This window comes from Syngnathoides biaculeatus, chromosome 4 (genome assembly GCF_019802595.1).
Source record: "Syngnathoides biaculeatus isolate LvHL_M chromosome 4, ASM1980259v1, whole genome shotgun sequence".
Lineage (NCBI taxonomy): Eukaryota > Metazoa > Chordata > Actinopteri > Syngnathiformes > Syngnathidae > Syngnathoides > Syngnathoides biaculeatus.
The window spans coordinates 19,117,662-19,128,963 of record NC_084643.1 but is presented as its reverse complement, the minus strand read 5'-3'; the positions used below and the strand labels follow the sequence as shown (position 1 = coordinate 19,128,963).

The 11,302-nt window shown below is 47.1% G+C and overlaps 1 long non-coding RNA gene across 1 annotated transcript; it reads right to left on the bottom strand.

Annotated features, from left to right (window-relative positions):
• Positions 1 to 1,952: 1,952 nt before the first annotated feature.
• LOC133499566 (uncharacterized) lies at positions 1,953 to 8,392 on the bottom strand. The gene is made up of 3 exons (XR_009794692.1): positions 7,972 to 8,392; positions 7,658 to 7,884; positions 1,953 to 2,049 (listed from the first exon to the last, which is right to left on the bottom strand). It is a non-coding gene; the product is annotated as an uncharacterized LOC133499566 (long non-coding RNA).
• Between the last annotated feature and the right edge of the window lie 2,910 nt (positions 8,393 to 11,302).

The window sequence follows — 11,302 nt, the reverse complement described above, 5'->3', positions numbered from 1 at the left end:
AAGTATTAGCCTTGCTTCGGACAGAAAGGATGCGCAGCCTTCACGCAGGTGCACCAGCCGAGGAGCTGATTCCTGCTCAAGTGGCCAAGAACAGTTGACTCACACACACGTACGCACACACACACGCACACATACACGCACACACAACTCATAAAAGAATCCTGAGTCAACAACATTTTTCATGATATAAAATGAATGAGATGGTAGCGGTGTGAGGTCATATCTCTTGAAAAGTGCTGCATGAAAAATGACGTGAAATGACTTGCATGAATTTCCTCATGAAATATTGGTTTACGCCCAAACCCAGAAAACATTGAGAGCACAGCAATGACCAGATGTGCGTACACATAAATCCAAATACATTTGCTTTATACATCCCAATCAATCTGGAATTGAGCGCCCACATCGGAGTAGCAGACCCTTCCCTTTCCTCGCCACTATTTAAATATGCAAATCATTTTCAGATGAACCCTGCCTGCACCTGGGATCCCAATCTCTGCATGATCAGAAAAAAGAAAATGGGCAAGGTAATGAAGAAAGAAAAAATCCTGAATGTGAAGCTGAGATGCTGCTCATTGGACTGGAAGTGCTCAAGAAAATCCTCTTTGGCACGCTCTGGTGTTAAAAACAAGCGAAAGAGTGAATGGACAGCATTTGTGTGGCTGTCAATTGTGTTGGGTAGGAACAGTGCACGTGCTAAACTGGGAAAGAGGTGGTCAGACATTAAATTGGATGTGAACTGGAGGACAGTTAACCACCATCAAAATGGAGCCAGAACAGATGGAGGAGCCAGCACAGAGGTCCTCACCCTGTTCCAGGAGAGAGTCGCTGCAACCATAGGTGACACTACTCTCACATGTGGCTGACTCTGATTGCTACCAAGGAAATACCAAGTATTTCTTGTAACTCACAACAAATGTGTTCATACAGTAACCTCCACTCAGCCCATTAAGGGAAAGGTTCACACGTAAATGTTGAATTTGTAATAAATGTTTTGAATTCAATAGAGGCATGTCAGCATATTAAAGAGGAGATTTAAAAAAAAATGTTGACTCCTATTTGATTGCTATCGGGAGAATGGATTTACCCTTCAGAAGTTTGCAAGAGACCTGGTTTGTTGTGAAAAATGGATTGCACGGGTGCAGAGGACGAGACCTTCATGCGTTCTGAATGACAGGTAGGTGTGTATAGAGCTACGAAAAAAAAATAATAGTTTGGGGCGGACCACGTAATCGGTCTCTCATAACATAACAAAAGATCCACGTACGAAATATGTCGATGTGCGTGTCAGATGGCATCGGGCTGCTGCGTGGATGGCAGTATGCAGTTCATCAAGGTTAGCCTATGCGCAGAGATGCGATCAAGGACACATCTGGCTACAGAACAAAACTCCACTGAGGACATGAGGAAATTTTGTAGTCATGACTAAATATGGGCATAAGACATACTTCAATTACATAATCTATTTTAGAATGTTTATAGGAATGCCACTTGGGCTTTAAATACATTCCTCTAGATTAGCTAGCCAAACCCATGGCAGCCCCAAAACTGGCCTGTGCATTGAATGAAAATAGTTCGAGCTTCCCAGTCAGATGGTGATCTTAAGGGAAAGTAATTTGTCGATTTCGCTAATAAAAATGCCAGGGAATAACGTGCAGGTGAATGAAAATACGCGGAAAAGTACAGGATGTTTTTTTTGTTTTTTGCGAGCGCAACAGCAAGCCATTCTCTGCCTTTTGTGTCAGACGTTTTATAGCTTCAAATCTTCACTTCGGCTCACTCCACGCTAAGATCGACCTGGAATTTCCAAAAGGTTAGTCACTTTGAAAAATCATACAGAATAGCTTTTTTTTTTTTTTTTTTTTTTATGAAGTGTCCAGAGATGAACGCTTGCATAATATCAAGTGGCTTGGAACATTGGAAGAGTAAAAACAAGGCATACATTGAGGGGTAATTTATTAAAAAATGCCTGTGATGTCGCTGAAATCTTGTGTCCTGAAAACCAAAATCTTCAACAAATGGAATCAGACCTTCAACTGTCCCACCACACTGTTGAACAGAGAATTTCAGACATTAGCATGGCTACTGATTCATAGTTTCACTCTAATCATGTGCGTATTTCAGTGTTGCATTAGATGAGAGTTGTGACAGACAAGACAAGACTTGCTTGAACTGCTAGTTTGTCAGTGTGAGAAAGAGGACACAATTTTATTATGTTTTTTATCCCTGGCCTGTAGTTTTGGTACTCTATAGGAGTCGATTTTCTTTGTTATCATGTTGGTGTGTGACATTTACAATAAATCTGGATGACCAAAGGTATGTGCGTGAGGAGGGAATGATATCCATGTGTATGATGTGGCTCTCTGCTGTAACACAGTAAAAATGTGGCTCTTCATCTCTGACTGGTTGGCCAACCCTGCACTCGATATCCTAATAGTATCCACTTTGTGTGTCATTTTGTCATGTTATAGAAACTAAATAAATAGCTCCAGTACAGTCCAGTGCCTTGTGAAAGTATTCTGTCCCCTTGAACTTTTCAACCTTTCGCCACATTTCAAGCTTCAAGCAGAAAGATATTTTTTTTTTTTTTCAAGAATCAACAAGTGGGACACAATCGTCCCACCCAAGTGGAATGAAATTTATTCAATATTTTAAACTTTTTTTAACAAATTTATACCTCAAAAGTGGGGCATATTGTTCAACCCCCTTGCATTAATACTTTATAGCGTGACCTTTTGCTGCAATTACAGCTGCAAGTCACTTGGGGTATGTCTCTATCAGTCATGGTCCTGCCAGTCCAGCCCTGGCTGTGCGGGTGCCCACGCGTTCACGCTCATTGGGAGGCACACAGATCGTTGCAACTCATGTCCCGTTCCAGCACTCTCGTATCCCTGATCGACAACCCGTGTGCACCGACCTCCACCTGTTCTCCGACCCACCCCGTAAGCCTGACTCCCTTTTGATACTCCTGCCTGCTTTGATCGTTCTCCCGTGTACCGACTCCTGCCTGCCCACTGACCTGGTCTCTACGCCCGACGTCCTGACTACCGCTGCTGCACCTGACTGCCTGCCCGATCCCCGACCTTGGAATAATAAACGTTTTCCCCGATTTACCTCTGCGTCTTCCGACTCCTGGTCTGGACTTTGACTTGGCTAGTCCAACACCTGGATACGTTTATTTGTAAACCATTCCATTGTAGATTTGGCTTTTTTCAGGTTTTCTTCCAGAATGGTCTTGTATTTGGCTCAATTCATCTTCCCATCAATTTTTACCATCTTCCCTTTCCCTGGTGAATAAAAGCAGGCCCAAACCATGAGGCTGCCACCACCATGTTTGACAGCGGGGATGGTGTGTTCAGGGTGATGAGCTGTGTCGCTTTTACGCCTCACATATCTTTTGCATAGTGGCCAAAAAGTTCGTTTTTGGTTTCATCTGACCAGAGCACCTACTTCCACATGTTTGGTGTGTCTCCCAGGTGGCTTGTGGAAAACTTTAAACAAGACTTTTTATGGATATCTTTGAAAAATGGCTTTCTTTTTGCCACTCTTCCATAAAGGCCAGATTTGAGCAGTGTATGACTGATTGATGTCCTATTGGCAGACTTTCCCACCTCAGTTGTAGATCTCTGGAGTTCATCCAGAGTTATCATGGGCCTCTTGGCTGCATCTCTGATCAGTGTTCTCCTTGTTCGAGGTTAAAGTTTAGAGGGATGGCCAAGTCTTGGTAGATTTGCAGTGGTCTGACACTCCTCTCATTTCAATGTGATTGGTTGCACAGTGCTCTTTGAGATGTTTAAAGTTTGGGAAATCTTTTTGTGTCAAAATCCGGCTTTAAACTTCTCCACAACAGTTTCTCGGACCGGCCTGGTGCGTTGCTTGTCTTTCTGATGCTCTCTGCACTTTAAACAAAACCCTGAAACTGTAACAGAGCAGGTGCATTTATACGGACACTTGATTACACACAGGTGGATTCTATTTATCATCATCAGTCAACATTGGATCATTCAGAGATCCTCAGTGAACTTCTGGAGTGAGTTTGCTGCACTGAAAGTAAAGGGGTCGTATAATATTGCCCGGCCCACTTTTCAGTTTTTTATTTGTTAAAAAAGTATAAAATATCCAATACATTTTGTTCCACTTTATGATTTTGTCCCACTTGTTGGTAATTCTTGAAAAAAAAAAAACAATTTTATATCTTTATGTTTGAAGCCTGGAATGTATTGAAAGGTTGAAAGTTCAAGGGGGGCGAGTTTTTTCACAAGGCACTATATATCTGTATATACTGTAGGTTAGACTTGAGTAAAAAAACACTTAAATAATTAGAGGCTTTAAAGTTAGTTAATATTGATTAACCACATTTTAATCACACTGTAAAAATTTCCTTTGGCTCGAAAAGTTTAGGAAAAATAACTTCAGATTGTGATGGTGCATCTACACAAACTCTACACAAAAAAACTGCACCTCGCGGCATCCGACTATAAAATTCCTGAAGTTTACAGATGACACCACAGTCATCGGCCTCATTAAAAGACGGCGACGAGTTTGCATATCAACAGGGAGTGGTGAAACTGGAGCTTTGGTGTGGTCAACATAACCTGGCATTGAACACTCTAAAGCGCAGGCCATTTACGGCCCACAAGTTGATATTTTGTGGCCCCCACCTTAATATGAAAGTATAATTGTAGTGCGGCCCGTGAGTTTTATATTGAAGGAACTTTTACAGTGTTGTGTGTGGAGCAGAACAATCACAGTGGGGTAGATGGCTTTTGGGCATGTGACATCGACCGGGGTTGATGCAATCAGAGAAACCATTTTCAATGAGAAAGTTGCAGCAGCGTTGCCAAGAAGTTTTTTTTTTTGTTTTTTTTTTTTTTTAGACATTTAACACACAAGTTGTAACACACCAGCGTCCTTCATCTTATTTTGTGTTTAAAAAAAGATTTGAGAAGGTAGGATTGTTTTTAATTTCTAATTTTAATTCCACATATGTCCATGTGTGCTGAGGCTGCAGCCCGTCAGCCAGACTCCGCCTCCAGCGGCCCCAAGTTAAATTTAGTTTGTGACCCCTGCTGTAAAGACTGTAAAGATGATTGTGGATTTCAGGAGGCGTACTTCACAACAGCTGTCCAATTGTCTTGTGTCAACCGTAAAGACCTTCAAGTTCTTGGGAATTACAGTCTCAGATGACCTGAAGTGGGAGATGAACATCTACTGCATCCTCAAAAAAGCCCAATAAAGGATGTACTTCTGAGGAGGCACGGCCTGTCACGAGAACTGCTGAGACAGTTCAAACTGCGGGCATCCAATTAGTACTGTGTACCTCCATATCTGTCTGATTTGGGGGCGCCACAAAAAAAGGACAAAGTCGAACTGCAACGGACAATCAAAACCGCTGAACGGATTGTCGGCATCACTCTACCCACTATTGAAGACTTGCATGTAACGCGAACTAGGTCCAGAGCGGGCAGGATCCTTTCGGACCCTCCGCATCATGGCCACCAGCTTTTCCAGCTCCTTCCATCAGGGAAGTGCTACAGATCAATGGAAGTCAAAACTAGCAGGCATTTGAACAGTTTTCAGCGAACCTAACCTATTTTTCTGTCTTGTCCCATTGTTGCGACACACACTCACATCGTACTGGTCCAATCAGTATTAGTATTAGTAATATATTTTGTAGACTATTGCATGATCCGTCACTTTAAACTGCTCCCTATGCAAAATTGTCATTGCGCTGGTCTATAACGGGAACCGCAAATCGGTAAAGGCAATCTGTAGTAGCTTCACACAATGTCGGACGTTGACACATGCTTATCTATTACCTGTTCTAAATGAAAAAGACTTTACTTCTTGCACATCTTTGACTCTTATAAGGAATAGTTCATATAAACAGAAAGGTCTCTTTTTCTTTGTTGTTCTTTGTTCTGATGTCGTACCAGGGTGGCACCGACTGCCAGAGAAAAATTCCTTGTGTGTTTTTAAACACTTGGCCAATAAAACTGATTCTTATTCTGATTCTGAAGAAATGGAGGAGTACAGAGACTGAGCAATAGGTTTTCTCCTCATTTGTTTATTCTCAAGCAGCCTGCCTTGACACGAATCATAGCTATGAGTGAGTGTGGATGCACTCATGCCTATTTGTATAATATAAAAGTGGAGAGTGGGTCTGGCAGTCGAGAGGAAGCCTGAGGGCCCCTTCTAGGGAGTTCTGTGGGTGGAGTGTCATTCTACTGCAGAGACAACCTTTTCAATAAAAGCCACTTCCCTGTGAGGAATCCAGGTGAGCCCACATTTACAATTTCCTTTTAGTTAAATTCAAAGTGCAGGTGCATTCAACATTCTAAATGGAATTCAATCACTTAATGTGCATAGATTAATGCTTGAATTACTCTGACTCATCAAAATCAGTATAGCCAGTAATCTGGAATAGGACACTGGAACCAAGGATCTGTGTTTGGCCCCAACAAAATATTGTACTTATTATTTCTGAGATATTTGGGGTCAAGCTTGCCTCAATTGCTGCATCTAGCTAAGAATTCAAATCACTGCTGGGGATGCTTGTTATTTCACATCTACCACAGCTGCTGCCTGCCACCTGGGGCTTTCATGGCAAAATTGCCACATCTTGCACACTCACTGCTGCAAAGTGATCCCCTTAATGCTTGTCCGACTGTGAGCTTCTACGCAATGTATGATAATTGCCTATCCAATTAGTTTGTGCAAAGGTGGCAGAGGCTTTTCTAATTGAGTACATTTAAACAAATCAGATGGTCTCCAACTAACCTTAGTGTTATACCAAGAGTTTCACACAACATGTAGGAAGCAGGCACCATATTTCTTTGCTGATGCCTAATACTTTTAGTTGTTTGTTTGAGTTTGTTTCAGCATTCTCATTGACCAGTTCACATCAGTTTGAAATGTATTATTTCTTTCATACATTGAAACTGAGGTGTCTTCATGATATTTTTTAATTTGTTTTTAATAATTATCAGCACTGACGTACTTTTCATGTCCTCCTCCGGGGGGTGCGGGGTATTCTTTAATGATGTTTATGTCTTGGAAGGGAACCCACACGGAGCAAAAGATAACTTCACATTTGCCCAGTGTATATAACATTTGCTTCAGAAAAAAATAGTCTGGCACTTCTGAGCAGCTGCCAACCTCATTGTATTCCAACTGTCACCTTGCATGCAAGATTTTATTAAATTCTATCTTTAATTTCTCACAAAGTAGTTGTCTTGTCTCTCCTCTATTAAGGACTCACATTTTTTCTGTGACAATATACACTGTAAGTCACGTTCATGCTTGAGTTTGTGTTCCAGTTGCCATGGTGAGCATTACTGGGCAAAGTCTCAAGTTGCATACCGCTATTTCATTTGCCAAACAGCTGGTTTATAGATGCAGTTGTAGTGGAAAAATGGACAAATCCTATTGCTGTCTTCCTTTGAGTTCTTTTCCTGCACTCTGAGCATTCTTGAACCAGCGATCCAACACATGCCTTACACAAGATAAGGCCAAAATCGCTTTTATAATAAATCTCTCAACCAAGAACGCAGCAGCTTAGGGGTTTCACAATTCCAAAGCAGCTTTTGGTTTGTCCTTAGTTTTTTTAATCAACTAATTAAAGGCAAGGAAGTGAGGAGTCGTGTGTTAGACTTACCGCAGGGAGGCTCATCTGTGGTTGAGATTTCCATTCCCTACCAAGTTTTAGCAGCAGAGAGTAGATTCGATGATTTTGCACTGTGTGGAATTTTTCAGCATGGATGAAATCGACTCATCAAAGATGAGCTGGGTGCTCTACGACATGAATGTTCTCGCCCAGGGGTTGGCAAACCGCGGCTCCGGAGCCGCATGGGGCTCCCACCCCAATGTTGTGGCTCTGCATGGCTTGGGAAAGTAAATGTCAGCTTGAAGTGTGTTAATTGACTTAAAAAAAATGTGTATTGTGTCTTCTTATTCAGTCAAAGTTTTCACCTTCTTTTTTCAAACGTTGTGGAATTTCGGTGAGGTGCGAAAAAAAAGCTTGTGGTTTTGATTTCCCGACTGACCCTAAAAATTCCCGCCGACTCAAAAATATCTACACCACGTAATAAATGTCAGGGGGCGTGGTTCTCCATGGCCACGCACACAATCACTGCACGCACGCACTACGCATTGCGGCTGTAGCAAAGTGTTAAGTTGGGTATTTGATGTGGCGTCAGGTCGCTATAAAAACAATGAGAGCTCAAACTATGTGGAAACAAGCGTAATGGGCACATTAAAAAAATCGGGAGGACAGAGTAAAAATGCTCGACGTGTAGCGCCGGAGAAAAGGAGTCGGAGGCGGAGTGTCGGACACGGGAACAGAACTTGCATTATTGTTCGACATCAAAACACTACTCGCATAACGGCGGGAACTCTGTTAACCTTTTCTCCGGAAGCGCAACAACAAAAACAGTCCGTGCGGAACCCCGCACCCCAACTCGAGGTCCCGCGGGTGAATTATGTAAACACCACACAAGCCCCCCCCAGAATTCACCCATAGTCAAAATCCTTGTGCCGTGGAGGGATGATGACCCGACCCCGGCGGGTGTGCACTGTAGGGGCCGAGGGGGGCAGGGCCGCACTGTCCATTGAGTCACGGGACAAGGGCTCAGGCGGGGTCAAGGGTACCCCGGCAGGCGCAGGGGCACAGGGCAAAGGGGGACGACCCCGGCGCGGGGGGAGGGCCAACCCCAAAGGCTGGGCAATGTCCAGGTGCGCGGGTTTGACCCTGTCCACGGAAACAGTCTCGGGTCTGCCGCCAATGTCCACGAGCAGGCTCTTATCCCCGTGCTCCAGGACCCTGAACGGCCCGTCGTAAGGAGGGCGGAGAGGTCCACAGTGGGCGTCATGATGAACAAACACAAAATCCGCAGAGCGCAGGTGACAGGGCAGCCGGGCAGCTGGGGTGCCATGTTGCGACGTGGGAACCGGCGCGAACCCTTTTGCGGCCTCCAGCAGGGAGGACCGTTGCCTGGCTGCGGACCAGGGCGCTGTGGCGTCCGGGATGAATTCGCCGGGGACCCGCAGTGGCTGGCCGTAGAAGAGTTCGGCGGATGAGGACAACAGGTCCTCCTTGGGGGCGCACCTGAGGCCGAGCATGACCCACGGGAGCTTATCCAACCAGTTGCCGTCCATCAAGCCGGCACGCAGGGCTCCTTTCATGGAGCGGTGGAACCGCTCGCAAAGACCGTTCGCCTGGGGGTGATAGGCGGTAGTGCGGTGCAGCTTGACCCCCAAACTCTCAGCGACTGCGTTCCAGAGTTCAGAGGTAAACTGAGGGCCACGATCTGAGGAAAGGTCGCACGGTGTCCCGAAGCGTGCAACCCACGTGCCGATGAACGCCCGGGCCACGTTTGACGACGTTGTCGAGGAGAGGGGAACGGCTTCGAGCCAGCGGGTCGTCCTGTCCACCATGGTGAGCAAGTAGGTGAATCCGTGCGAGGGAGGAAGTGGACCTACCAAGTCGACGTTGACGTGGTCAAACCTCCTCTCGGGGACAGCGAAGGGCTCCAAGGGGGCTTTTGTGTGGCGATGCACCTTAGCCCGCTGACAGGCCACGCACGAGTCGACCCAGGCCTGCACATCTTTCTTGAGACCGCGCCACACGAACTTCTGGGCCACCAGCCTCACGGACGGTTTCCTTCCGGGGTGGGAGAGGTTGTGGACCACCTCGAAAACAGCTCTTCGCCAGTTTGCAGGGACCAGCGGCCGAGGCTGGTCAGCTGAGAGGTCGCACAGCAACCTGACGCCGCGACTTCCTCCAGGCGCAAACCCGTGTCAGAAGTCTTGAGGGCCTGCACCCCGTGGTCCGAGGCCTGGTCTGCACTCATGCGGGAGTAGTCGAGACCCAGATGCACAGTGTCGACGATCGCCCTGGGGAGGCAGTCCGCGACCACATTGGATTTGCCGGCGATGTGTTGGATGTCCGTAGTGTACTCAGAGATGAACGACAGTTGGCGTTGCTGGCGGGCGGACCACGGCTCGGCCACCTTGGACATGGCGAAAGTGAGGGGTTTATGGTCTACATATGCCGTGAACTCACGGCCTTCCAATAGGGAGCGGAAGTGGCGGATCGCCAGCCAGAGGCCGAGGAGCTCTCTATCGAACGTGCTGTAATTGCGCTCCCTGGGGACCAGTTGACGGCTGAAAAAGGCAAGCGGTTGCCAGGCGCCGCCGACCCACTGTTCGAATACGGCTCCAACAGCGTAGTCCGATGCATCGGTAGTGAAAGCGACAGGGGCCCCGTGGGTCGGGTGGGCCAGCATAGCGGCACGACTCACTGCGGCCTTCGTAGCCTCGAAGGCTTCCATCCTCTCGGCCGTCCATTCAACGTCCCAGTTGGGGGCCTTGTCTTTCAGAGCCTCATAGAGCGGGCGCATGATGTGGGCTGCCCGGCGGATGAACCGGTGGTAGAAAGTCACCATCCCCAGGAACTCCCGGAGGCCCCGAGCCGAGCGAGGTCGGGGAAAAGCGGAGACGGCCTCCACCTTTGCCGGAAGGGGGGCGGCGCCGTTCTTGTCTATGAGGTGCCCGAGGAACTGGATAGAGGGCACCCCGAAAACACACTTCGCCGGGTTGATGATCAGGCCATGCTGCTCAAGTCTTGCGAAGAGGTCGCGGAGGTGCATCAGATGTTCATCCTCCGAGGAGCTGGCGACGAGGATGTCATCCAAATAGACGAACACAAATGGCAAGTCCCTGAGCACAGAATCCATTAAACGCTGGAAAGATTGTGCCGCGTTTTTAAGACCAAACGGCATCCTCAGAAACTCGAACAGTCCAAACGGAGTGATTACAGGTGTCTTGGGAACGTCTGAGGGGTGCACGGGAACCTGGTGATACCCGCGCACCAGGTCGACCTTGGAGAACAAGATTTTGCCTGCCAGGTGGGCTGAGAAGTCCTGAATGTGTGGAACAGGGTAGCGGTCGGGCGTAGTGGCGTCGTTAAGGCGGCGGTAGTCACCACACGGTCGCCACCCACCACTCGGTTTAGGGACGATGTGTAGTGGCGAGGCCCACGGGCTATCCGAGCGGCGGCCGATGCCCAGACGCTCCATGTTGGCAAACTCGGACTTAGCGACTGCTAGCTTCTCGGGATCAAGCCGTCGGGCCCTCGCGTGGATCGGGGGGCCCTTGGTCTCAATGTGGGCTCGACCCCATGTTTAGTTGTGGCAGAGGAGAAAGTGGGCCTTGTCAAGCCAGGGAACTCACCAAGGAGGAGTTGGTACTTGGTGCCGTCCGATAGCGAACTGGAGAGACCAACATAAGTCGCCTCATTGCG